The sequence below is a fragment of the Mustela erminea genome, chromosome 16, assembly GCF_009829155.1.
Source record: "Mustela erminea isolate mMusErm1 chromosome 16, mMusErm1.Pri, whole genome shotgun sequence".
Classification (NCBI taxonomy): Eukaryota; Metazoa; Chordata; class Mammalia; order Carnivora; family Mustelidae; genus Mustela; species Mustela erminea.
Genome location: NC_045629.1, coordinates 29,898,564 through 29,925,859, shown reverse-complemented (window position 1 = coordinate 29,925,859; position 27,296 = coordinate 29,898,564). Strand labels below are relative to the sequence as shown.

Here is a 27,296-nt window from a genome sequence, read left to right as displayed (position 1 = left end):
TATATATTCCTCATACATGGGTACATATGTATAAATATTCAATATGTTACTGCCAGTACTTATATTGAACTAAATATGATTTCATACTAATGCCTTCAAGCCTAATCCATTAACACCTAGATCATTTTAGCTCCTCCCCTTGCTTATCCATAAATGCCTACAATAATAGTAAGAGGCATGAGCTTCTCATAGTGACTTCCTTCCAACAGTTGGTTAAGCATCTGCATTGGGCTCAGGTCATGTCCCAGGTCCTGGGATTGAGCTCTGCATTGGGCTCGCTGCTCAGTGGGGAGTCTGCTTATCCCCCTCCCTCTGCCTCTAGCTACTGCTCCTGCTCTATCTCTCATATATATCTCAAATAAATAAATAAAATCTTTTAAAAAATAGTTAGAAATGTGACTCTAACAATCTCATCCATTTAATTGTTCCATTCTAGTGCACATGTATAGCAATATAATCATTGTTAACTCATTAGCTCAATATCACTATTTTTGAGTATAGTATTTAATAGAATCACTGTTACAGCTTGTTATTTAGTGAATTTAAATGCCTATACATTTCTGTATCACAAATCTTGTTTCTTAAATATTTTAATAACTGCATTTAAAAATTGGCAATTAGTTTCTTTTGAAATCATATATATTTTATAAATTTAAAAGTTATTTTTTCTGTCCTCTTTTTTAAAAACATGCCTTTATTCACTTTAGAGGAAGAGAGAGAGCGCAGGGGGAGGGGCAGACAGAGAATGAGAGAATCCTAAGCAGGTTCCCCACTGAGCACAGAGCCCTACTCTAGGGCTCCATCCCAGGACCCTGAGATCACCACCAGAACTGAAATCAAGAGTGGGAGGCTTAACCAACTGAGCCACCCTGGCTCCCCAAAAGTGTTATTTTAAGAAAAGTTAAAGAAACTACTCCAGATTGTTAAAGGGAACCATGGTGAAAAGAAGGCTAGGATCCCAACCACAGAAGAGTTTTTTGAAGATGTTCTTAAATGACAGGCATTATTTTTTTTGAAGATGTTCTTAATGACAGGCATTAGACAGAGTCCATGCTTGGTAAGTGCCACCCTTGGCCTCTCGGGCTGGCTTATCTTCTTTTAAAGTTATACATACCTTGGAAAAGAGAATATGCTAAATCTTGTAGTTAATAAGTTATAATTTAGTGGCCTGGGTGGCTCAGTCAGTTAAATGTCTAACTTCGGCTCAGGTCATGATCTCAGGGTCCCCACATGGGGCTCCACACTCAGCGCAGAATCTCCGTGTCCCTCTGCCCCTTCCTCCACTTGTGTACACGTGTTCTCTCTCCCTTGCTCTCAAATAAATAAATAAAATCTTCAAAAAAAAATTTATAATTTAGTTGCAGTGTATGGTAGGTATCAGGTGCTAGAGGTAAAAGTCTGTATAATGTTAAGGAGAAGGAGAATGGGAAGGCAAAGGGAACCAGAAGACTAAGATGACTCTGAAGTTCAGGGGTTTTATAGTTAAACAGATCTGGTCTTGGATTCTCTCATTCACAGTCTGACTTTGTCCATTTTTAAAATAAGAAGAGCAATGGCTGTCCTTAAGAATAAAAAATATATGTTTGCAAAGTCTTTCCTTCAGTTTGTCTTGAAGCAGTGGAGATTAAATATGGTGACTTAGGACTAGAACATAGTCTGTTGTCCTTCCTAGTGTAGTTTTTGTCCTATGAAGCCAGACTCACTGGAGGTATAGACAGTGTCTCATGATAATTAGGCTCCTTCATCCATCAAAGTACTCTTGTCAGGTGTTTTTACTCATGACAGAGAATCAATGTTGATGGTCCTAGGGAAAAGACAAAAATAAGATGTAAAATGGGAGAAATTAGCTGTTCAGGTACTATACCATGGCAAGAGGCATAAGGGAACTAGAAAGAAAAGGAATAATAAATGAGCAACATTTTATGTCGACACATAAAGCTTGAATCTTTCTTCTTGGAACTTGACATACACCAGTTTGCCAAACAACTTCATTAGTGAAGGCTAGAGTAAGGTGAAAGATATTTATTTATTTATTTATTTCAGTCTTTAAAAAAAATAATAATCTTTTGCTTCTGACTCTGAGGTCTGTAATTCTTCCTTTCTGATATTCTGGAGTTAGAGATCAAGTGGCCTAATGATCTCATGAGTCTCAGCAAGGGACAATGTGAAAGTAGAGCCAGCGGCCAGGTGTGCCTGAAGCAGTCAGTAGTAGAACCAGTTCTTTGGGTTAAGGAGTCCTTCCAGAAGGGGCTCATTTAAATGCAAATACACTGTCAAGGAGTGGTAACGGAGTATAGAGTATCTCATTAGCAGCTATTAACAATTTAGCAGAGATTAGCTTCTCAGATTTATTACAGAGAGGAGTTGTCAGGGTGATACAGCTCCAGCGTCTGTCACCCACTGGCTTGCCAGGTCTCCTGCTCTCCTCACTCCATAGGAGTCTGTTTAAAGCTGGGAATTTGGTTTATTAGGACAGAATTGGGCACTTAGTATGTGACAGTCAATATTGTCTTACATAATCTTGATTTATAAGAAAGGGTAGGAGGAGAATTTTTATAATAATGGTACGTGTGTGTGTGTGTGTGTGTGTGTGTGTGTGTGTGTGTGTTTGGTGACTGCTCTGCTTGGGTTCCACAGAAATCTTAAAATTTTATTCCAAATATCTCTTTCAATGAGGTCAGAAAATATATCCTATAAAACGCATACAAATGCAATTCAGGGGTAACAAAGCTATAGTTATAGTACAAGTTGCATTCAAATAATTACAGATAGTGTAAGATTTCCTACATTAATATGAAAGCACTGATACAAAAGTACAAGATAACATTCATTCATATGAACATTGGTATTAGATAATGAATGGTACCAACCCATATAACTGAAAGAAGGGAAGTGCTACAAACCGAACAGAAACTGTTCCTTTAGACATTGCTACAAATTCACCTTGTTTTTACTGGTAAGGAGTTGACATATAATACCAGACCAATATAATACAGGGAGTATTCTGTAACTGGAACAGTATATTTAATTGTGAAATGTTTATTAGTTTAAGTGAAATGCTTAGTAAACAGCATATGATACATTCAACAGCATGATGTAAGTAATTTTCAAATAAACCTTTCTTTTAAAATCATTATTATGAAGTCATGAAATAAAACAATCTACTTAAGTAGTACTCTCTATTTTTTTTTAAAGATTTTATTTATTTATTTGACAAAGAGAGATCACAAGTAGATGGAGAGGCAGGCAGAGAGAGAGAGAGAGAGAGAGAAGCAGGCTCACCGCCAAGCACAGAGCCCGATGTGGGACTCGATCCCAGGACCCCGAGACCATGACCCGAGCCGAAGGCAGCGGCTTAACCCACTGAGCCACCCAGGCGCCCCTTAAGTAGTACTCTTTAAATTTTATTTTTTAAGTTGAAGTCTTTTAAAGAACCTGACCAAATGAATAAATCCCTTCTGAAGAAAGTACTCTTTATTGAAAACTTTTCTATTATAATGAATGGATTATTAGATAACATTTATTAAAAATGTTTCTATAATTCTTCATTTTTTTCATGAAAAAGGATTGAATATCAATTCCTCAAATCCAATTAAGGCTAATAAAAAAAGGAAATTTAAATTTGATTTAAACATAAGTTTCAGTGAATTGTGTTTGGTCAGCAGGAAGTTGATATTTATTCAGCAGATATTGGTGGAGTATCCAATATGTGCTGCTGTTCTAAGAAACAAAGTTACAGAAGTAAACAAATGAATCTCTTCCTTAAGGATCTTCTGTTCCAGGGGAAGAAGATCAGAAGCAGATAAATATAGTTTTTTTAGTTTTGGGAAGAGCCATGAAGCAGCAGTGTAATGATGCAAAGGTGGAGGCAGTTTTGTAGGATGATTTGAGCAGAGATGTGGAAGGAGTGTAGGAACAAGTCATTTGAATACAGTTGATACTTGAATAACATGGCTTTGGGCTTCATGGGTTCACTTATAGGTGTATGTTTTATTGTACAGTACTGTAAATGGATTTTCTCATGATTTTCTTAACATTTTCTCTAGCTTACTTTGTAAGAATAGAATATATAATACATATAACACAGAAAATACGTGTTATCAACTATTTATGTTATCAGTAAGGCTTCCGGTCAACAGTAAACTCTTAGTAGTTAAGTTTTGGGGGAGACAAAAGTTACACATGGATTTTTGAATGCACAGGATGTTGACATGCCTCTCCCCCATTTGTTCTAGGGTTAACTGTACACTGAAAAGAGGTTTGGCATTTGTAGGTAGGTGAGCTTATACTTTATGTGTTCCAGACTAGAAGGCTAGTTTGTTCACAGTGAATTACTTAATGGGAAAATTGTTAGAAGATGAGGTATGTGAGAAAGGTATGTGAGTGAAAAATCATTTAGAACTTTTTGAACAGTGGTCAAGAGAGAGATTTAAGGGATTAGAAGTTTATTTGGGGACCTGCTAAATTTGTGATGCCTATCAGATATTTGTGGAGATGTAAAGTAGGCTATGGATATACTAGTCTGAAATTCAGGGAGAGAGGGTGCCTGGGTGGCTCAGTCAGTTAAGCAACTGCCTCTGGCTCAGGTCATGATCCCAGAGTCCTGGGATCAAGCCCCATGTCAGGCTCCCTGCTCAGTGGATAGCCTGCTTTCCCCTCTGCCTCTCCCCCTGCTTATTCTCTCTTTCTCTCTCTGTCAAATCAATCAATCCTTAAAAAAATGAAACTCAGGGAGAGAGGTGTCATGGGTATAATAGAAAATTTGTGAATCATCATAATAAAGCCTGAGGATAAGATGAAATTACTTTGCCAGTAAGTGTAGGCAGAGAATACTTGATGTTGGAGGATGGAGCAGTGGGACAGTGCAGTATCGAGAAGATTCAGTAAAGGGTAAAAGAAGTCAGCAGACATAAGAATTGTCCCAGAAGCCAAGTGAAAATGTGTTAGAAGGAAGAGGGAGTGATTATTAGTCCCATTGCTGCTAGTAGATTAGGATGAGAACTGTAATTTAGTATAGGATTTGGCAACCTAGAGATAACTAATAACCTTGACAAGAATAGTTCTTGTATAATGGAGAGAACAAAAATCAGCAAATGGGAGAAAAGAAGCAGAAACATTAAGCAGAGCTATCCTTTTTGACTAGTTTGCTATAAAGAGAAGCAGAGCCATGGGGTAGTAATTAAGGTGTGATATGGGAGCAAAGACAGTTTTTTTTTTTTTCTTTTATAATGGGAAGTATTACACCTTTGTATACTGAAGGGAACTTCTAGTAGAGAGTGAATAATTGATGATATGGAAGAGAGGAGACATAGTAGAAAAGAAATCCTTCATTAGGTAAGGGGAGAGGAATCCAGTGTAGAGTAGAGGCCTTGGCCTGAGATCAGGGGACAAATACTTCTTCACCAAAGGAGGGAAGGCTGAGTGTGTGGTTTCTCTTGGCTTGAAATGTTGCAGAGAATAATCAGATCTGCAAGAGACCAAGAGACACTGAGAGAAGTAGAACTCGGATTTATTTTACAGTGGCGGACCCAGATGAGCTCCTGCTCGAAGTTCCGTGGCTGGGGCAACCGGGTTTTAGGGCTTTTGTAGGGTAGTGCAGGTAGTCAGGTTCTAAGGGCTGTGCTGACTGAAGGTAGCTGGACTTAAACTGGGGGAGTGGGGGCTGCTTTAGGAGGGAACAGTAGTGCAGGGAGCCTGTGGAGGGAAGCCTGTTTACAGAAGCAGAAGCAAAAGCAGAAGCCGCTTGTTATCTCTTGCTCCCAGAAGGGCTTCTGGTTATCTCTAGCTTATTGTTAGTAACTTTCCATCTTCTGGGGCCTCCTGGCCTAGGTCTGGTCTGGGTAATTTTTCTCTTGACAAGCAGGTTGGTAGATTTGATGTTTGGAGCTTATGGAATTTTTATTCCACCCATATTCTATGTAAAATAAAAAGCATCTGGGAATTTAGAAAAAGGAGTAAGTGTTGGAGATGTTAGGAGAAAGAAGTTCTGAAACCATCATCTAGGAAAGAGGGAAAGAAAATTGATTAATTAATCAGTTTTCTGGTAAATACTAAGAGTTCACATAGGGTTAGTGATTATGAATTAAATGAGACCAATTAGCCATTGTCATTTTTCTCCAACCATATTTAGCTCCTTGGCATAGGTGCTGAATTGGCACAAGTTTCTATTTTGCAAGGGTTGACATTTTGGACAGCTAATACAATAGAGAATGAGGGCGACCAGACTCTAGAAGCTACAGGAAAGGGTGATTCTGGTAATCAAAGATTCATGGACTCTAACTGAGGTAAGCAGGGAACTGAGGAATTAGATCTTGAGGACTGCACTTGATTTTAACTGTATATTGGATCAACAGAGCAGAAAATTCTGACTGACAGTGCTATGCTAAGAGCAAACACAGCAGGAGCCCCCAAGGTTCACTCTGTCACATAGGAATACACAGTGTGTGCTTCAGCTTCATTCCTGACTCTGATTTCTTGACCCTTAAGTCAATGACATCATCTAAAGTGAGGTACGCATTTTTTAAAAAAAGATTTTATTTATTCATTTGAAAGACAAAAATCACAAGTAGACAGAGAGGCAGGCAGAGAGAGAGGAGGAAGCGGTCTCCCTGTTGAGCAGAGAGCCCGATGCGGGGCTCCATCCCAGGACTCTGGGATCATGACCTGAGCTGAAGGCAGAGACTTTAACCCACTGAGCCACCCAGGCGCCCCTGAGGTATGAATTTTTGATAAGTCCTTCAAAAATTTATTTTACAAAACTTTTTAAATATCAAAATTCTTATATGGAAATAAGTATAACAGAGCTTGCCGTGTTTTCAAGTGCTTCCCAAGTTATTCCTGGCTCTGACTTTCAGATGTACCTTCTCTAGCATCAGAAGTAAGAATAAAAAGTTGAAATTAAACAAATATTTTATCTTTAAAGACATATGTAGCCCTGGTGTTTTGCTTTGTTTTGTTTTGTTTTCCTAATCTGGGCCAAATCTAGTTACTGACTTCACTTCCATTTATTTTTCCTCCAGTGTAAGCGGTTTATTACTGCTAATTTTCCCCTGTGTGTATGAGGCATGTTTGCCCCCTTGTGGATGATTCTGTAACTGTCACCAGGAATTTTTCTTGTTTTTAGTGGTAGGGGGAAGAGACTGAAAGTGCAAATATTGTGGTGGATGGGAATTACTTTTTAAAAATGTCAAAATACTGACCAAAGAGATTGAAATCACTAGATATTTAATCCTCTGCTATTATTTTCAATATTTGGGATTATGTTAAAACCACACTTGGGGTGCCTACGTGGCTCAGTCAGTTAAGTGTCTGACTCTTGGTTTCAGCTCAGGTCCTGATCTCAGGGTCCTGGGATTGAGACCTGAATGGAGCCCCAGGGGCCTTAGAATTCAGCGGGGAGTCTACTGGAGATTCTCTCTCTCCCTCTCCCTCTGCCTCCCCCCTGCTCACTCATGTTCTCTAACAAATAAATGTATTTAAGTAAATAAATCTTTAAAAGGACAAGTCAGAGAAGTTAAAATTTTGACATTCTTTTTAAATACGAGAAAGCAGAATTATTGAAAAAGCTAGTCTCACCCTTATTTAAATATTAAAATCCTTGTTGTTTGCAACTTAATTGAGATAGAGGAAAGCCTGCCATAGACTAATTTTCACTTACTGCATATGAAAATATACAAGTTATGAGAAAGTCCATTCTTAAGAAACATCAATGAGTCTAACTTTTCCTTAAGCGTTCTCAGGAACATACTAGAAAAAGTAACTTCAATGTACTTAATTAAACATGTATAATATAACTCCTAGAGAGCAAAGAGTATCTTCCAACAAACATTTCTTCTTTTATTCATGATTTTATTCATAAAACAAACAAGAAAAAAAAAACTATTGAAAACTTACATGTACTTGGCACTGTTTTAGGTTCTGAGGATAAGATGTAGTTTCATTCCTTCAAAGAGTTGCATTCTGATGTAGAGACAAAAATTGCAACAAAGTGTTATAAATTTCACTGCAGAAGTTTTGTGCATTGTTTAAATGCAAGCAACTTATTTTAAGTTCATTCTAAAGGATTAGTTCACAGAAGTTTCACAGAAGAGAGGGCCTGAGATGTCTTGGGAGGTCTTTAAAGAGATGAAGAGTGAAGTAGTGTTGGGGGTTGGGGGGCAAAGGCAGTCTAGTCTTAGTAAATGTATATGGATATGATTTTGTGGCTTATTTACCCATCCTTAATCTCATAAAAGGAAAGTGAAGTAATATATTTTAATGTTTATGGTGCAGTTTGGTGAATACACTTAAGTGTTAAAAATAAATAACGAAAGTGAGAAGTACACAAAAAAATCATAAAAATTCATATTTGTACGTCTATTGGGACAAATAATTTATTTAAATGTTTAACTTCGTATGTAACAGGATTCCATATTCATGTCATTGTTCCTTTTTTTTAAGATTTTATTTATTTATTTGACAGAGAAAAAAGAGAGATCATAAGTAGGCAGAGCAGCAGGCAGAGAGAGAGAAGCAGGCTGCCTGCTTAGCAGAGAGCCCAATGCGGGGCTCGATCCTAGCACCCTGAGATCATGTCCCCAGGTGAAGGTAGAAGCTTAACCCACTGAGCCACCCAGGCCCCCCCATTCATGTCATTGTTAAGCTACATCAGAAGCAGCATTCAGAGGTGCACAGATGCATGAAAAGATCATTCACATTGCCTGCACATTATAGGTAAGTACTTATTACAATAGTTCTCTAAAAATGAAATAATTAGGTGTTTCTCATTGTACTTATCAATTGGTATAATTGGTATATATGAATCATGCTAGGTGAAGAATTACTGATTAGAAATTTTATGTTTGAAGTTTTTTCATATAACAGTAAACATTTTCAGCCTTGAAATATCACGTTCAACAAATGGGTTATTATGCTGGAGAAAGTGATCAATGCAGTCAAGTGTCCGGAATAAACCCTGTGAGAAGTAACTGAAGAACTGAGAATATGAGATGAGACAAGACCAGGGGCCAAAGGTGATGGTTCTAATCTACTATTGGAGTTTGACCTATGAAAAGAATTAGGCTTCTCCACCCAGAAGATATATTAGCCAATTTTAGGTTGGTAAAATGATGAACTATTTAACAACAAGAGCCTTTCAACAATAAAAGAGACTGCATTTTAAAATAATGAACTTCCTGTCACTGAAGTATTTTCACAGAGATTGAAGCCAAGAAGTTGGAAAAGGAAGAGTTTTTACAATGAGAAAATTCCTTAATTCTATGGCTCACCAACTCCTCAAATATTCCCCACATTGTGACACTTACGTGTGTGATATCTTTAAGTGGTCATTCAAAGTTGATTGTTTCCTGTGCCACACCTTATGAATGTTAGCCTTCATTCTGAGTAAATCTTATCTTCCTCACAGAACTAGCATTATCCCTAAACAAGGAGACATCTTTCATAAGGAAATGCAAAAGAAGAAATGTCTAAACTAAGTTTTTATAAAATTCTGTTATTAAATTTAGTTTACTAAAAAACTTCAGAAAAGCATGAATTCCCATGTGCCTTTTACCCAACATCCCTAAATGTTAAGTTTATCATATCATATATCATAGCATGTCATAGCACAATTATTGAAACCAGAAAGTTTGCAGTGACACAATACTACCAACTAATTTTTAGACTATTATTCAAATATTGTCCTGTGGTCATGTTCGAATCCAGGATCCCTTATTGCATTTATTTGCCATATCTTCTCATTTTTCAATCTAAGATAGTTCCTGTGTTTCTTTTTCTTTATGACCTTGAACTAATGGAGAATCCTAGAAAATTAGTACATGTAAAACAATGTAGAATGTTTCTTAGTTTGGATTTGTTTGATAATTTCTCCTGGTTAGACTGATGTTATGCATTTCCCAACAAGAATACCAAGGATGGGGCACCTGGGTGGCTCAGTGGGTTAAGCCTCTGCCTTAGGCTCAGGTCATGATCTCAGGGTCCTGGGATCAAGTCCCATATTGGGCTCTCTGCTCAGCAGGGAGCCTGCTTCCCCCTCTCTCTCTGCCTGCCTCTCTGCCTACTTGTGATCTCTGTCAAATAAATAAATAAAATCTTAAAAAAAAAAAAAAAGAATACCACAGGATGATGTTATGTCCTTACCTGCACCCTATCAAGAAGTTCAGGAAATCATATGTCTCACTACTGGTGATACTAACTTTGATGGCTCGGTTATAATGATAGCTGCAAAGTTACTATCTTTCCCTTTGTAATTATTTGGGGTTGTTCAAGTATTCTGCTTCTTGTTTTATTGCATCACACTAATTTTGTTATCCATCAAAATCCCTGGCTTCAACAATTACTGTGATGTTTGACAAATTATCATTTTCTATTCCCATCATTTCTTCTACATTTTTAAATTAACATATAATATACTATTTGTTTCAGGGGTACAGGTCTGGGATTCATCAGTCTTACACAATTCACAGCACTCACCCTAGTCTTCTACATTTATTGACTATAATTTGACTAAAAGGAAGAGTTGTTCCTTCTCCCTCATTTATGTATTGATTCAGATATATATATATATATATATATATATATATATATATATAAAATCAGTATAAACTTGTTGATATTTATTTTATTCTATGGGTTAAAATCCATTGCTATCATTCATTATTTTGTTTCTCAAACTGTTCCAGATTTGGTCTTTGGTACTCCATCACTCCCATGTTTTTTCCACACAGCTCTATGAGTTGTAGCTTACTTTCTGGCACTACAAAATATTTCAGACATTTCTTTCACTTTTCCCTGTCCCAGCCTTGAATCAGTCATCTCTCCATAGAGTTCTTGTTCCTTGTATTAAATAATGGTATTTAGAAATCAGAATCTTGGTATGATGCTGATCATACCTTTGCTATCCAAGCTACCCTATTGCCCTGTGAGCAGACAGACTTAAAAGCATATATACAAATACATACATACACATGTACAAATATCTGTTGATTTTTATATTTATCTGTCTGGGTGTGTACATACACACACAGTTCAAACTGATACATGAATTCAAACTAATACCTTGATTCTGATCCAACACCATAGGGATTATTCTAGCCTCTTTCTTACCATTTCCTTATTTGTAACTACTTTCTTTAACAACTAAAAATCCAATTCCCATTATCTACAGTCGATTTTTCGCTCAGTTCTAAAATACACATAAAATATTTAAAAATCATTAACCTATACCCCTGTTAAAAATAAATTTACTAAAAAGTTTAATATTTGTGGGTAGGTAGATCTTTCTGTCTTTAGCCTTGCAGTATATATTGTGTATATTTAATTATAGTATATTAAAGTACTGTTTTCCAAAGTTACTTAGGTTAGTTCTTTCCTACGGCCTTCAGTGTGATTTTGTTATTCGTTTGTAAAAAAGTTAGGTTTGTTACTATTTATGTTCCATTTTTGGGATCCTTTCAAATCCTGCTTGATTTTAATCATTTATTTACTTGGGTATGTGAAAAATGTTCATAGTTTTAATTGGAACTATACAAAAATATATGCTCACTGTCATCTTCTTCTCATCCCTTCTATCATATTCCCATTCTTCCTTTCTTTAAGCTCATTCCCAACTGCTTTCTATAGATAGCTAATCACACTTATTTCTGGTTTATCCTTTCTGTATTTCTTTTTGTACAGATGAGTAGATATATGTACATTTTGTTATAGTCCCTTCTTTCTTACATGAAAAGTACAGATATTCTTTTGAACTTTACCTTTCAAGTATGTTGGAAATCACCTTATATCAGTTGCTAGAGATCTTCTTCATTTTCTTTTTCTCCTTGATAGCTGCACAATATCCGCAGAGTAAAAAAAAAAAAAAAAAGTACGCTACTTTGTGCTCAACTCAGACCTAATGAATGAGAATTTCTAGCAGAAAAATTGATAATCTATATATGTAATAAGTTCTCTAGGTAATTCTTTTCATTGGGTGGTTTGAGAAACACTAGTTGACATCTCTGCAATGAAGATGTTTAAAAGGAAAACTTCAGTTATTTAATTATTCCTTTTTCCAAACTGTTTCATCCTGCAAATCTTTTCTTCCTTAGTGAATGATGCCATGATTCAAATACTCAAATACTAACTCAAAGCAAAAACCTAGGAATAATCCTCAATTCCTTACCTTTCTTCAACTTTGGCATAGTTTTCATCAGTAAGTGCTCTGGAATCTATCTTCAAATATATGTGTATATATTTGTCTTCATATTCATTGCCAATTGCCACCATCTTAGTCTAAGCCACTATCATTTCTCCCTTATTCTACCTGAACAGTCTAGTATTCCATGTGAATCTGGTCATTTCCACTATCTTCTCAAAACCATTAATGGTTTTCACTTGCATCTCAAATAAAATAAAAATCCTTAGCTTTGTAGATTCTGGACCTTATCAATCTGATCAATAGTGTTTTATGTTGATCTCCTTCATACCAGTATCAATCATTTACTTAGGCAAAGGATGAGATTCTTCATGTAGGGCTTTTGAGTAGGTAGTTTCTTATGTTGTACTTCTTCTTCTAAGCTTTTTTCTTTTCTTCTTCTTTGTTTTTTTTAATGCTTTTGTTTCAGCTTTAATGTCAGCTCCTTTTAGAGACCTTTTCTGGAATCTTTTCTAAAACAAGTTACTCTCCTCTCCCTTTAGTCAGTCTTTATCTGATCACTTTGTTTCCTTATAAATAAAGAAATGTAAATAAAGAATAAAGAAATAAAGAAATGTAAATAAAGAAATGTAGATGGACAGATTTTTTTCTTGGTATCAGAATTTAGCAAAAGTTCTAAAGAATGGAATCAGTGAGAGCATTTATGTTATGTTTTCTGAACTCTCTCCTAACTTGAGGGAGAAATACTTAATGAATATTTTGTTTACACTGCAGTAAGATGAGCTCAAGCCCCTTTTGCCAGAGTACCATATCCACCAGTATTCCCTTCTTGTGGAAACCCTCATAAATGATCCTAAAACTCTGGGTTTTATGCAGCTCAAGGAGGTAACAGTCCCCATCTATCTAAGTGTGACAAGCGTGGATTTGTTCTTTTCTGTTACTGATTCTTGATGCCACATTTGGTAGCTACAGACACTTGTCTTACGTTTCAGTTGTATGATGCTGGTCCATTGTTGATCCAGAGCCTTGTGCACCACATGGAGCGTCCCTTGTATTGCTAATCCCTTATTGACTGACCAAGATTCTTTGGATTCCCAGCCTTGCGATTCTTAGTCTTGATTTCATCATTTATAAGTTATTCATATTCAAGGTTAATGAAAAAATCATATAAGTACTTCATTGAGCTCTTTAAAAAGCAACCAATTCACATTAGTTAGTATTATATTTACATTTTCCCTTCATATTGGCATATTTTGTTGATTTTCTCACTGTAAAGTGCAAAAGTACATTTTACCCTAAAGATGAGTTTTAATGTTAATAAGGCAATTTAAATACGTATGAAAATTATTTCTCTTTGCCTAACACAAATATGTGCCTTATATTCACCTATTAGTAAAGATGTCAAATGAGTCACCAAAAGATTTTTGTTTATTGTCTGTCGTTGAGCTTTAAGTTCTAAGAAGGTTTTTTGATGTAGTGAAGGATCAAAATTTTATACTATTTAAGAACTAATGTCGTAGCTGTTCTATTTTATAATTAAAGATGAATTGTTTTCATTTGCTTCCTAATGTGCAATTTTTGAATGGCCTGGAATGAGACAAATTATCCTTTGAGCTGAAAAAAAGGATAAAGAGGCTCAGTGCTGATGAAAGGAGGAAGCCAAAGAAGAATAGGGAAAGCAGGATTAGCTCCCCTTTCAAAAGAGGGGCAAAATACTAGAACTTTCCATAGGGAAACCGAAGCACACCTTTCTTTCTGAGATTTGAAAGGAAGAGATGCCCTACATTTAAGTATCTAGAGTATATCTTCCTTTTAAAAATGAAACTAGCTAATCATCTATTGAGGAAGAAGAGAGTAAAATAGCCTGTGAACAAGTCCTTTTTGTGGTATTAAATGAAACTAATTATAATGAATCTCACATATCTAATGAGTTTTAGAATTCCCCTTGGGAAAACTGGCCTGCCCTTTATAAAGAAGAGTAGAGAGTCCAATTGTATGTAATAGGACAGCTCTACTAACTCCCTAAATCACACTTATTTAAACCTCCTGTTCAAGGTCTGTTATAATTTTTTATTATATATGTAATTATATGAATGTAATTATATAAATACATATAGTGCCAACAAGAAATCTTAGCTACAGTTCTTTGATTAGTCTCCTTATAGTTACATATTTCCCTTTCCTTTCCAAACACTGAATAGTGAGTTATTTTTAATTGAAGTGAAAAAATTGATTGCGACTATCACAATACCTTGAGGTACTTAGAGGAATTAGAAAATCAGAATTCAGGATCATGATTGCTCATTGACTTTCTTCATAAAGTCATTAGTTTTACTTATTACTAAAACTCTTATTTTCTGAGTATTGACTGGGTTTCTGTGATATTTAAGTAGATTATACGAATGATTTTGTAATTGTAAGAGTTAGAAGTTGATGCTTTTTTCCCATTACTGGCAAACATTTATTTTAAAAAGTTCTTGTAAACAATAGTGTTATTTGAAATATATGGAACTTTTAAAATTATATTTTGAGTAAATAATGCCATTGGTTTTGAGGAGTGACCTTTTTTTTTTTTTTTTTACTAATCTTATTAGTTAGTGCTGTTTGTTCCAAATCATCCCCATTATGCTAAAAAGCAAGAACTTATTTTTCCAGTTTTAGAAAATAGAATGTGTAGAAAGTTTCTGTGGGATTGATGGACATTCTCTAAATAAAAAGGAGCCTAGGGACCTACTTTCATAAGAAGCATTTCTATCATTGTCACTAATGGTCATCTTGCTGCTATATCCAACAGTCAATTTTCTGAACTAAATTTTATAATCTGTTATGAGCCTGTGACACAGTCAGTCTCTCTCTCTTTGAACTACTCGCTACCTATAACTTCAGTCCCACCACCCTCTCCTAGTTTCCCTCTAACCTCACTGATCATTTCATCTGGATCTTCTGTATTGGACATTCCTCCTCTTCCTGACATTAGAACTCTTCTTCTTTTTTAATATTTTGTTTACTCACTTGACAGACAGAGATCACAAGTAGGCAGAGAGGCAGACAGAGAGAAAAAGAAGGAAGCAGGCTCCCTGCTGATGCGGGGCTCGATCCCAGGACCCTGAGATCATGACCCTAGCTGAAGGCAGTGGCTTAACCCGCTGAGCCACCCAGGTGCCCCCCGAACTCTTCTTTTTATCCAGAGGCCCTGCTTGATGTAACCCATGCAGTCTCCTGGAGAGTTGGTGAGATTGGCTGTACTGAGAGGAAATTGGGGAAACTAATTCTTCCTGTATTTTGAAGAACTAATTCTTCCAACCTATAGTTCCTGTATGGAAGGAGATGTGTAGAATACTGTCATATTGCTGTTTCTTGCTACTTTGGGTATATCTTTTCAGAAGGGAGGTGAACTCAATCTAGAATTAGCCAACCTACAGATGGAGACGGAAGGGAATATTGCTATTTTCCTGTAGCCTGTAATCTAAACTGATCGAAAGTATGATAAGTTAGGACTATGCAGCGTAGAAAAATCCAACTGTTTCTCTACCTGAAATGGAAGTGTTTACAAGACATGGCTGCAATCTCCTCAAAAGGAGATTTAACTGTGGCCTCAGGTCTTTCATAAGCATTTTCCTTTTAAAAATCAGGCAAGACAGTGGGAAATGGTTCAGGCAGCAAAGATCAGATTAAGGATAATACATTTCTACCTGTACAGTCACATCTTATATACTGCCTCACTTTCTCTCCTTCACCTCGGGTTCCAGCCACAGCTATTGTAAAAAAAATCTTGTGTAGACATTATTCTCTTTGCTTGACAGGACTCTACCTCAGAGCTTGTATTGGGTATTTATCTTTGCCTGTTCCAGGGCTTTTCTAACCCTTTGGCATGGGACACAGTGGCATCCCCTCAGTACTCATAACTCAGGAAAACTGGGGTGACCTACCTAATAGGAGATGTGAATCAGTGGCTGAATGCTTCTTTATGTCTCCTCAGGCAGAAAATTTTGAGAATCATTTCCCGAGTCTGTTTAGAAAGTCACACATAAAACCAGTCATCTGTCATGCCACAACTGAAACTACTTCCTTTCCTTCTCTATTCGATTTCCAGAACCTCCTGCCTGCTCTCTGCCAACACACTCCCAAATAAACTGCCTGCACACAAGGAAAATCTTGTGTTAGATATGAGAGAGACCTTGGCTAAAACACCACCTAAACCCATGCTCAAATAGGGCCTTCAGAGAGTTAAGTTCAGATAGAGTGGAATGAGCAAAACACAGAGGTCAGTTGGTGCAATGCCAGAGCCTTGAAAAGTTATGGCTAGATGAGAATTTTGGCTGTGGTAACTCACACATGGGGTTGACTGGAAACCAACTTCAAATCTACCAAGTTTTTGAGGGGCTTGCTTTGCAAAGAACCCACAAGCCTTACTTGAAATGTTTGGTCCCTAACTTGCACCAGCAGAAAATGGCCTGTGAAAGTCTCTAAGGATACCATTCTCTTTAAAGTCTATGTCAAGTATGACTATGGAGGGTCATGGATGAAGAATTTTTTGCAGAGAACAAAACCAGCAACTACCATGTTGGCTAATGAAGAAATTCATTTTACCTACAGAACCAAGCATGTTTGCTATTGCTGCCCAACAAGATGTAAAAAAAATTTCTATGGAACTTTTCCAAACACTTATTGAATATTATTTAATTTGGAAGCAGATAGCTTTAGTTTATAGATTACTGGTCCTTGAGGAGCTCCCTTCGCAATTTGTGGAGAGAACTGAATTATTAAGAGTTCCTGGATTTCTTGCCAAATTCACTAATGTGATGGGGCTTGGTGCTTGTTCCTCTGGAAGGCAGTTCCTTTTTTTTTTTTTTTTTTTTGGTAGAAAAGAAAGGATGAGTACTGATGGGCAAATGTCCAAATGGGCAGATTGGCTGAGACTTAAAGATTTCTGATGATTAAGTCTTTTCTTTTTATACCTTTTTTTTTTAAAGATTTTTATTGGGGCCCCTGGGTGGCTCAGTGGGTTAAAGCCTCTGCCTTCGGCTCAGGTCATGATCCCAGGGTCCTGGGATCGAGCCCAGCATTGGGCTCTCTGCTCAGCAGGGAGCCTGTTTCCCTCACCCCTCCTCTTTCTGCCTGTCTCTCTGCCTACTTCTGATCTCTGTCTGTCGAATAGATAAATAAATCTTTAAAAAAATTATAAAAGATTTTATTTATTTATTTGACAACCAGAGATCACAAGTAGGCAGAGAGGCAGGCAGAGAGAGAGAAGCAGGATCCCTGCTGAGCAGAGAGCCTAATGCGGGGCTCTTTCCCAGGACCCTGGGATCATGACCTGAGCCGAAGGCAGAGGCTTTAACCCACTGAGCCACCCAGGTGCCCCTCTTTTTATACCTTAATAGAACTAATTTATACTCAGAATAAAGGTATTTTCTATAGCTAGTCCTCTTAGTTAGATGTGTCCCTGTACTTATGTTCCGGCCAACAGTGCGTAAGCAGACGTGATTTTTGCAAGTTCTGGCATGTCTCTTAAGTGAGGACCCTGTTCTTTCCTCTCTACTTCCTGCATCCTGGTGCAATATGGACATGAAGGAGAGTCATCTGGATTATGAGGAATAGAGCACATCCTAAGCAAAGTGGAGTAAAAAACTGAATGAGACTCTGTTTTGTACAACACCAGAGCCACTGTACTAGCCTCAACCTGTCTATATCTAAATGTGTAAGTGAGAGACAAAACAAGTCCATCTTTAGAAACATTGTGTTTGGTTTGCTATAAATCGCCTAATTTACTTACACAGCTTTAGACTTAGGTGTGATGTGAAGGGCTATATGGTGTGGGTTTTCTCGGGAAAAGACCTTCACTCCTAAGGAAAGCTACCCGCACCCCGCCCCCACCCTCCTCCCCCTGCTCCCTCGTGAACATTGCCATACCTAGATTGATGCTTGGTGCTGTTATCATCTTGCTGCAGCCTAAGGTTGTAGTCATCATTGAAGTTGGCTCTGTGAGTCAGAGTTCAGTCAGGAAAATGGACCCAGGTGCTCAAACAGAGGAGGATTTAATGCAGGAAAATACAAAGCCATGAAAAGGGGTGGAATGGCAAAGAAAGAATGAGCAAGGCAGGAGAAACAAAGGGAGAAAAGAATGCTGCTCTCACCCTTGGGCTGAGGTCTTTGTCCTTATACCTGCCGTTCATTTGCTGAAGACAGTACTAGTGCCACAGAGCAGGATTAGAAGAGTTTGTACTATTGATCATGCTGCATAAAGCCTGAAATTTTCTGCATTGGGCAGCCCTCTTCCAACACCATTCACTGATACTGCTGCATCAAAAGCAGCACCAGAAGAAAAAAATAGTTTCTTTCTCTTCCCATTGTACAATCTCCCACCATAGTTTCCACTGACATTGATTCCTTGGAAATGTTGTTGAAGGCGTCTAGCCCGTTGTGACACAGAGGAGAGTACAAAAGTAGGAAAGGAGCTGACAGTCATCAGACAATAACTAGCTGAGTGACAAAATGGAAAGAATTGCATTCTTTGATCACATTGTTAACCTAGCATGTCAATCAAATCAGCAGTCTGCATATTTCTGGATTTCCTCTTAAGTAAAAAAAATAATTTCCTTATAACTTAAGATAGTTTGAATTGAGGTTTCTATAATTTGTGACTAAAATTATGCTAAATTTCATATATAGAAAACATTAAATTGAGCATGAGGTTATGTTGTCTTCATAGTTTTTCTAATAGTTTTTCAGCTGGTACTATGCATTTTCCATAACATTAAAATTATTTTTACTGTTTTGTAATATTCTAAAGAGATTTATTTTTTTTAAATATTTTATTCATTTATTTGAGAGAGAGAGAGAGAGCACGAGTAGGGGGCTGGGGTGGGAGGGGAAGACAGAGAGAGAGAAGCAGACTCTCCACTGAGCAGGGAGCCCGATGCGGGACTTAATTCCAGGGCCCTGGGATCATGACCTGAGCCAAAAGCAGACCCTTAACCAAGTGAACCACCCAGATGTCACTATATTTTAAAGAGGTCTAATATCTTCTGGAGACAGATCTTTTTAATAAACACTTCATATAAATTTCATTCACCAAAACTTTGTATTTATATGAAGAATTTTATTTTCTTTACCTTCCTTTCTTTCTAGTTATAGAGAGGTACTTCAGTGTGATTTTAGGACTTGTTAGGGTGCGTCAACAATTTCATAGTAAATATATTTCTGTTCTTCAGTGTTTCATGGGGTTTTTAACAGGACTTTTCACAGAATAAGGACTCTACAAACATCTATTAATTAATAAATAAACATATGAATGGATGGTAAAAAGAATGAATGACTATGAATACATGACAGAAGGGGCTCTTTATTTAAAACTTTTGAATCATACTCTGTCCTCATTAATGGAATGAAAACATGAACTCCCATTAGTTGGCTATCACTAGTCAGGGTTTGATACACAGTACATATTTTAATCACCAATCTTTTAAGGTTGGGATGCTCATAACCACTGTATGGATGATGAAAATGAAGTTAAAAAAAGTTGATCGTTCTGCCCAAGCGCTGTTTAGCACCATGATCTGATGGATTCAAATTCATCTTTATTTAATTTCCAATCATTAATTTTTTTCTTTGGTATTGGGCAGACTGTACATGATTATATTTGTGTAATGTTAAATTTATATGAGGTTTGTTTATATTATTTTCACATTTTCAGCATTTATATTATCATACTGGGGTTTTATATTAAGTTTTTTTTTCTTGTATTGACTTGCTTTTTAACAAGCACTAAAGCACTTTCCTATTCAACATGAAACTATTAAAAAATAAATGAAACTCATGGGGTGCCTGGCTGGCTTAGGTGGTAGAACATGGGACTCCTGATCTCTGGGCTGCAAGTTCAAGCTCCATGTTGGGTATAGAGATCATTTAAAATAAAATCTGAACACCCCCCAAAAATAAGAAGGAGCAAAGGGGTGCCTGGGTGGCTCAGTCGGTTAAGCATCTGTCTTTGGCTCAGGTCATAATCCGAGAGTCCCAGGATCAAGCCCAACCTTGTGTGTGGGGTGGCTCCCTGCTCCTAGTGCTCTGACAGAGGAGGGCCTGCTTTTCCCTCTCCCCCTGCCCTCTTCCCTCCCCCCTGCTTGTGTTCTCTTTCTCACTATGTTTTTCTTTCTCTCAAATAAATAAATAAATAAATAAAATCTTTTTCAAAAAAGAAAAGAAAAACTATAATATTATCATAGACAAATAATCATCTTTTATCTTTCATTTATTGTGCTATTCCAAAATATGCTTATTTATATCAACATTTATTTGATTTAATTATATATATTTAAATATACTATCTTTTATTCCCACGTATTCTGATGGGCAACCACCATGTTTATTATTTAGGCAGATAAAACTTACCTTAAGAGCAATGAAGACAACTTTAGATTTTAACTTAATGTAACTTATTTTTCTTTGTGAAATCAAAATATAAATTTTAGAGAACAATCCTGGATTTACATTTAAAAAATTGACAATAAAGCAGAAAAGCATATATTCATTTGTCAATGAATCTTTCACAGAATACAGAATTTATGTCTTGAGCAATAAGAGAACTCATTACTGTCTTGGTAAATAGATGATAAAATGTCTTGTTTATTTTTCTTCTGACAAATTCACTGGACCAGCAAAGGTAAAAGTACAACAAACAACTGTACAAATCTTGGTTAATTCAAAAGATAGCAGAGTTGGAACAATTTTATCAAACTTTTATGTCCTTTGATTGTCACTAGTTTCATCATAATTTAAATACTTCTTGATGATCTTATAAAATAGATCTGCAAAATTTTAGTGCCTTTCTTATTAGTAAGGGTCTTTTAAAGACACAGAAAGGAAGGTAATATACCCACGAAGAGTAAGATATTCAATAATAGAATGATTTTGCTGATGTCGGTTTTTCTCAAATATGCTGTGGTTCATAGATACACTGCGTTCAATGGTTAGCTACAACTTTTTTCAGAAGGAATAGTTAACACATATATATTTCACAAATATAGTAAAAATTATTTCTAGGATTAGAAAAGGAAAACAAGGGAAAGAATAAAGAAGACATAAAACTGAATTTTCTTTTAATTAATATTTCAAATTTTAGTATGCAGATAATTTATTGCAATCTGGAAAGGAAAAATTATAACTGTATTTGTAAATTTCTTATAAATGCCATTTTTGGGGGGAAAATTTGGCCTAGCACAATTTTGGAAGTATTTGAAAGATTTTTCTGATTATAGTTGTCTATAATATTATTTCAAAATGAATATCTGGATATTAATCTCTAACACAACATGGGGCTCTAACTCACCACCCCGAGATCAAGAGTCACATACTCCACAGAATGAGCCAGACAGGCACCCCTGGACTGAACTTTGCAATATTGCTTTCACTGTCTTGACAACTTTGAGACTTTATTATTGTTAAGGTTCTCAGACACCTAGGTACCTTCCAGTGGATAGACAGTTCTGTTTATTATGCTTTTCCATTATGATTAATTTGATTGGTCTAAGGGATGCCCAGGTAGGTGGTAGAACATTATTTCTCGGTATATCTGTGACAGTGTTTCCAGAAGAGCTTTGAATCTGTAGACTGAGTAAAAAAGATTGTTCTTACCACTCTGGGCAAGCATAATCTAATTCGTTAAGAGCCTGAATAGGACAAAAAGGCAGAGGAAGTGTACAAATGTACTCTCTGCTTGAGCTGGGACATCCATCTTCTCCTGCCCTCAAACATCTGTGCTCCTGGTTTCTTAGGCCTTTGGACTCAGGCTGGGACTAACACCAAGGACACCCTTGGTTCTCAGGCCTTTGGGTCTGGACTGGAATTCCAATGTTGGTTTTGCTGGGCCTTCCAGCTTACGGCACACAGGGGATTGATGAACCTCTCAGTCCTCATAATCATGTGGGTCATGCTTTACATACATTTATATTTACATTTATGTTATATATATTTCTATTATTTATTTACATATGTTTATGTAATATTTATGTGATATATTTATCTATCTATACATGCAATATCTTATTGGTTCTGTTCCTCTAGAGAATCCTGACTAATAACAGATTGTGTTACCAAGAGTGGTTCAAGAATGGAATTTTAAGGATGAATTTTCTGAATTGGTTCTGGAGTTTCTTTGGCTTTCTAATCTGATTAGATTTAAAAAGTCTAATGACTCCATTTCCATGAGTAGAGAATACTGATAACCCAGATCTTGAACGGTTGGTTTAGAGATATGCAAAGTAACTGCATTGGTTACTTGTAATCCACTACTTTCAAGAAGTAAGGAACTAAGTAAATCCATATAATATTTCTGAACATTTGGAAAACTAAGAAATACAGTGACATTGGTTGTTCCCAATGCCTCTGGACAAAGTGTTGAAATAAACAAGGAATTGTTTAAATTCCCAGTTAAAACTATAGCAATGACCTAAGAGTTTCCTTGTGTGCTCTGAGGCAGAGCCTTATCTTTTGTAATCACAGGACTGAAATTGCTGAAAACCAAATGCAGATCCCATTTTGTGATTGGCTCAATTACAATGCAACCTGAGCTCCTTCAGAGTGTCTGTTGTTAAAGTGAGGACCTTGATTGGGAAAAAGTGGTATTTATAAGTAGTGTTGGGGATATGTGGAAAGACTCTGATGAAGCTGGGATATTAAAACCTAAATTATGATGGATAGTCTTTACCAGGGGAAGAGGTCTCCCCACTCCTAGTGGCAGGGGACATTCCTGCCCACAGTGGTATGTGACTTTTTCTCTCTATTTGAGGGGATTAATTCTACTTTGCCTGAGAAAACAATGTCCTCCTCTAAGGCAGTTGCCATGCAAAACAATGCTGATTCTCTTCAAAATCTACCCATACCACCCCTTTATGCTCCTAGACCTGTAACTGGTATTAAAAAATAGTAATAAAATTTTTTTTAAAAAAAGGTCCCAATTGGAAACACTTGCTCCTAAGATAGCAAACCAAGACTTAATTTTAGGACATGACCTTTAACCAGTTATTCTGGAATTTCCTGATCATATTAGTAAGATAATCTGCATAATAGACAACCTTCCTTCTTCTTCCAAAGGAAAGTGACCTGGCCTTAAATCATCCTGTCTTTTCTTTTTCTAATGACATTTTGTTTTTTCCCATTTCTGTCTATAGAATCCTTCTACTTTGTACAGTTTCATGGAGGTCCCCTCTACTTTCTAGTGTGGGGTGCTGCTCCAGGAATTATTGCATAAGCCAATTAGATCTTCAAATTTACTCAGCTGAATTTTGTTTTTTAACACTAGCCTCAAGTCCAAACATGTTCCTAAAGGTGACATTTCAAGTGTGACTCATGAGGGGGTGAGCTACACTCCAAAAGAACTACTTGAGTTTTTTAATTTATATAAGCAGAAATCTGGGGAACATGTCTGGAAATAATGTAAGGGAAAGGGATATGTCTGTATTGTTTACTGTTTAATTGTCAGTACCTGGTGCTGTCTCCAGCACAGAGGAGATAAGTATTCTGGAATAACTGAATTGTTGCTAAAATAAAATCTATTTTTCTTGTTGACATTTTTCATACAGATAGGCAGAAAGATTTATAGATAGATAGATAGATAAATAGATAGATATGGATAAATAATATTAAGAATGGAAGAAGCAGTGGGGTTTTCTTATCTGCTTGTCCAGATGTGGGAAATAAAGGAAAAAGAAAGTGGTAGGTCTTGAAATTTGTCAGCAATCCAACATCAAAAATGGAGTTAGGCTCTTTATTACATATATTTATTTATTTTATTATTATTTTTTAAAAATAATTTATTTATATTTGAGAGAGGGAGAGCATGAACAGGGGGAGGGGCAGAGGAAGAAGAAGACTCCCCATTGATCAGGGACCCTGACCCTTAGAACCCTGAGATGATGACCTGAGCTGAGGCAGACGCTTAACCTACTGAGCCACCCAGGCATCCCACGTGCATTTATTTTTATGATAATTATTTTAGTATGCATTTCTCTCACTTGACCTATAATACTACAAGGGCCAAGACCACGTCTTGAAAGACCCCTGCCCTGGAAAGTCCCCTCCCTTAAGAGATAGATAGGAGAACTAACCGCTTGTTTGCTTTTCTGTGAACCGCTGGCTTTTAGGTATAAGGTTAGATTATAAATTGTGTGATGAATTATATAATTAACTGCTCTTTTGCCTTTCTGTAACCGCTTGGCTTTTAGGGTGTGACACTTGTCGCCTGTTCAAACAAGATACCTTCTGCTAAGAGGCATAGTCACGTAGGCAAGGGGCCACATAGTCAAGTAGGCAAGATATTTTCCTGCTGAGTAATGAGGCCCAACCCCCCTCCTTGCTCCCCCTTCGCGCGCACAAGCTTTTTCAAATGTACTCCCCCTTCGCGCGCGCGGACCCCCGAAACCAATCCACTAACACCGAGGGTGCCTCTTTCAAAAGTTCAAATTGTCAGCCAATCAGCTCTACCCCACCCAAAACCTGTTTGTGCCAATCTATAAAAACCCCGCTTTCCCCTCGGTTGGTGTGCTCGGTTAGCTGGAGCTGCCGACCACCCGCCGGTACCTGCGTCCCAATAAACCTCTTGCTGTTTGCATCCAGTGGCAGTGTTGGATTCTTGGGTAAGGGGATCCGCGGGTCTTTCAGTCTGTGTTTGTATCTGAATACCAGGCACCAACTTTAGTATGTAACATAGATTAGGTTCTCAATAATGTTTGGTAAATGAATAAAATACATGATTAAAACAGCTATTTAATAGTCAGAGGGCACACCTGGGTGGCTCAGTGGGTTAAGCCTTTGCCTTTGGCTCAGGTCATGATCTTAGGGCCCTGGGATCGAGCCCCACGTCAGGCTCTCTGCTCAGCAGGAAGCTTGCTTCCCCCTCTCTTTCTGCCTGCCTCTCTGCCTACTTGTGGTCTCTTTCTCTGTTAAATAAAGAAATTAAAAAAAAATCTTTAATAAAAAAATTAAAAAAAAATAGAGATATGTACATTCTAATGGCTAAAATGGCTCCATAGCAATTTTATAGGAGTTACTTCAAGAGTGATTAATAAGATAATTATGTGGCAAATGAAGCTTTTTATTATTAAGACAAATCTGTTGTGAAATGCATGAAAAACACTAGGACAGGCCAAGAAGTGTGCACACATACACACACATACATATTGATTGATTGATTATAAAAGTGGTTTTCTTGGAGAGGAAGCCCAGAGATGTAAAAGGTATTGATGTGGAAATCAAGAGATTTGAGGTCTGATTTCATTACTGTCACTAATTATCTGGCAGAACTGAACAAGCCACTTAATTTCTTGGTTACTGTTTATTTACTTATGAAAAGAAAGGACTGGAATTCTGACTTCTAAAATGTGTTGAAATTCTCAATTCCTATGAATTTTTCTGACTGTTAGTTTTTACCCTTACTCATATTGGAAGAAGTAGAATGACCTTGAACTGTTTGGGGTCAGTAAAAACATTTTTACTGCATTCAGGTATAAGTGGTTCTTATAACTGATCTATATGAGGGCTGCCTCATGTGGCAGAAAGGCTGTGATAGTTTATGAATTCATCTTGTCTGGCAGATTTACTATTGTGTATTTTATTGATTTTTCCATTCACTAAACTTGCTAAACCAGGTTATTGGCCACTCAGAATTGGATAAACTGAGAAAAAAAAAATACAAAAATACTCCTGGATTGAAAACAGAGTCTAAAAGGAATATGGAGTTAGAATGGATAAGATAAAACTTCATGGAAGAGAGACAAAAAGAAAGATCTCACTTCAAAATTCTTGTCACATTGAAAAATAGCTTTTGAAGTTGAAAAATTATGTGCATATATGTACGTACACACACACATGCATGCACACATAAGTTATAAAGTATAGCTCAATGTGACTTCACAGAATATTTTCAGGACCCTAGAAATTTCTGTTGAGTCTCTTTATAATCGCTTACCTTTAGAGTGTAAATAATGGCTTGTGGATTGTATCTATGTTGAAGATCAATTTACTCCCATTAACATAACTTTAAATTATTAATTTCTCTAAAAATAATAAAACACTACTTTTCATTTTCTGAAGAGGGAATTGTGGTCTCTCATGTCAAGCAGGGGCCTGTGTCAAGCAATGATGTAAGCAGTTAAAATACTGCAGCTAGGAGATCCCGTCGGGACCAGCCGTCACCCCAGAACTTAGAACAAACAGAACCAGAGGAGGATGGCAGGGGCCCAAGACCAATTCAATCCCTTTAAAAAGGGAGGATTTTTGTAGCAAATTGTCAGACCTGACCCCTCTATGTCTGACCACTTAAAAAAGGCAGCTGCCACCAAAAGCTCACCTGATTGATCTCCCTAACAGCACTGAGTTCCTTCGCTGCTTGAACATAATAAGCAGTAAGTGCCCGAGTTGACCCACACAGGACTGGGGCCTCGTCTCAGCTGTGTGCCCACATGCTGACTTTGCATTTGGTTCATTAACTTCCTGCACCCTCTTCTTGTTTGTTGTGTGGCTTGTCTTCTTTCCTGCTCTGTGTGCCCTGGAAGAAGCCAAGTTTAATCACTTGGCAAACTGTCATGGAATTTGGAATCCTGAATCTGCCTTCTAATTGTGATTAACTTTGCTTTATTTGAATAAAGCTGACATTGTGGGAAGACACAACTCGTGTGTGAGCCTTCATTGCATGCTTATGACACGAATCTACTTCCCAGATTTACCTTATTGAGTTTGTGTTTCGTTATATTTCTCATCCACATAATCATATCATGTGATTTATGCTAATTTCACTACCAGCTTCCCCACTCACATCTGTAGCATAGTGACTATACAATTTTATAATGAATATGAACACAGAAAAGTTCTCAGTACCAAAAACTAGCCTGTCTTTCCCATTGGATATAATCCTGAGTGACCGGAATAGGGCACTTTAAATTTCTAGGTAGGTCAATGCGTTATTTTCTAAGGACCCCCTCTTAAAATTAAAATATAACCTAGGGAGACACCACACTAACCCATGGATAAACTTGATTTAGTTGGTCTAATTTCTTTGACTTGTTTTATTCAGATACTAGGGATTAAATGAGACAACACCAGTTAATTTTTTAAAAAATTATTTTTGTTAACATATAATGTATTATTTGCCCCAGGGGTACAGGTCTGTGAA

At 36.9% G+C, this 27,296-nt stretch overlaps 1 long non-coding RNA gene across 2 annotated transcripts; it reads right to left on the bottom strand.

The window, feature by feature from the left end:
• Positions 1 to 1,292: 1,292 nt before the first annotated feature.
• On the bottom strand, positions 1,293 to 26,758 carry LOC116574785. 2 transcript variants are annotated; one of them, XR_004279482.1, is made up of 4 exons: positions 26,475 to 26,758; positions 16,060 to 16,139; positions 7,894 to 7,959; positions 1,293 to 1,804 (listed from the first exon to the last, which is right to left on the bottom strand). It is a non-coding gene; the product is annotated as an uncharacterized LOC116574785 (long non-coding RNA). The 2 variants fall into 2 exon arrangements; XR_004279481.1 differs by lacking the exon at positions 16,060 to 16,139 and having other exon boundaries at positions 26,475 to 26,757.
• Positions 26,759 to 27,296: the final 538 nt, after the last annotated feature.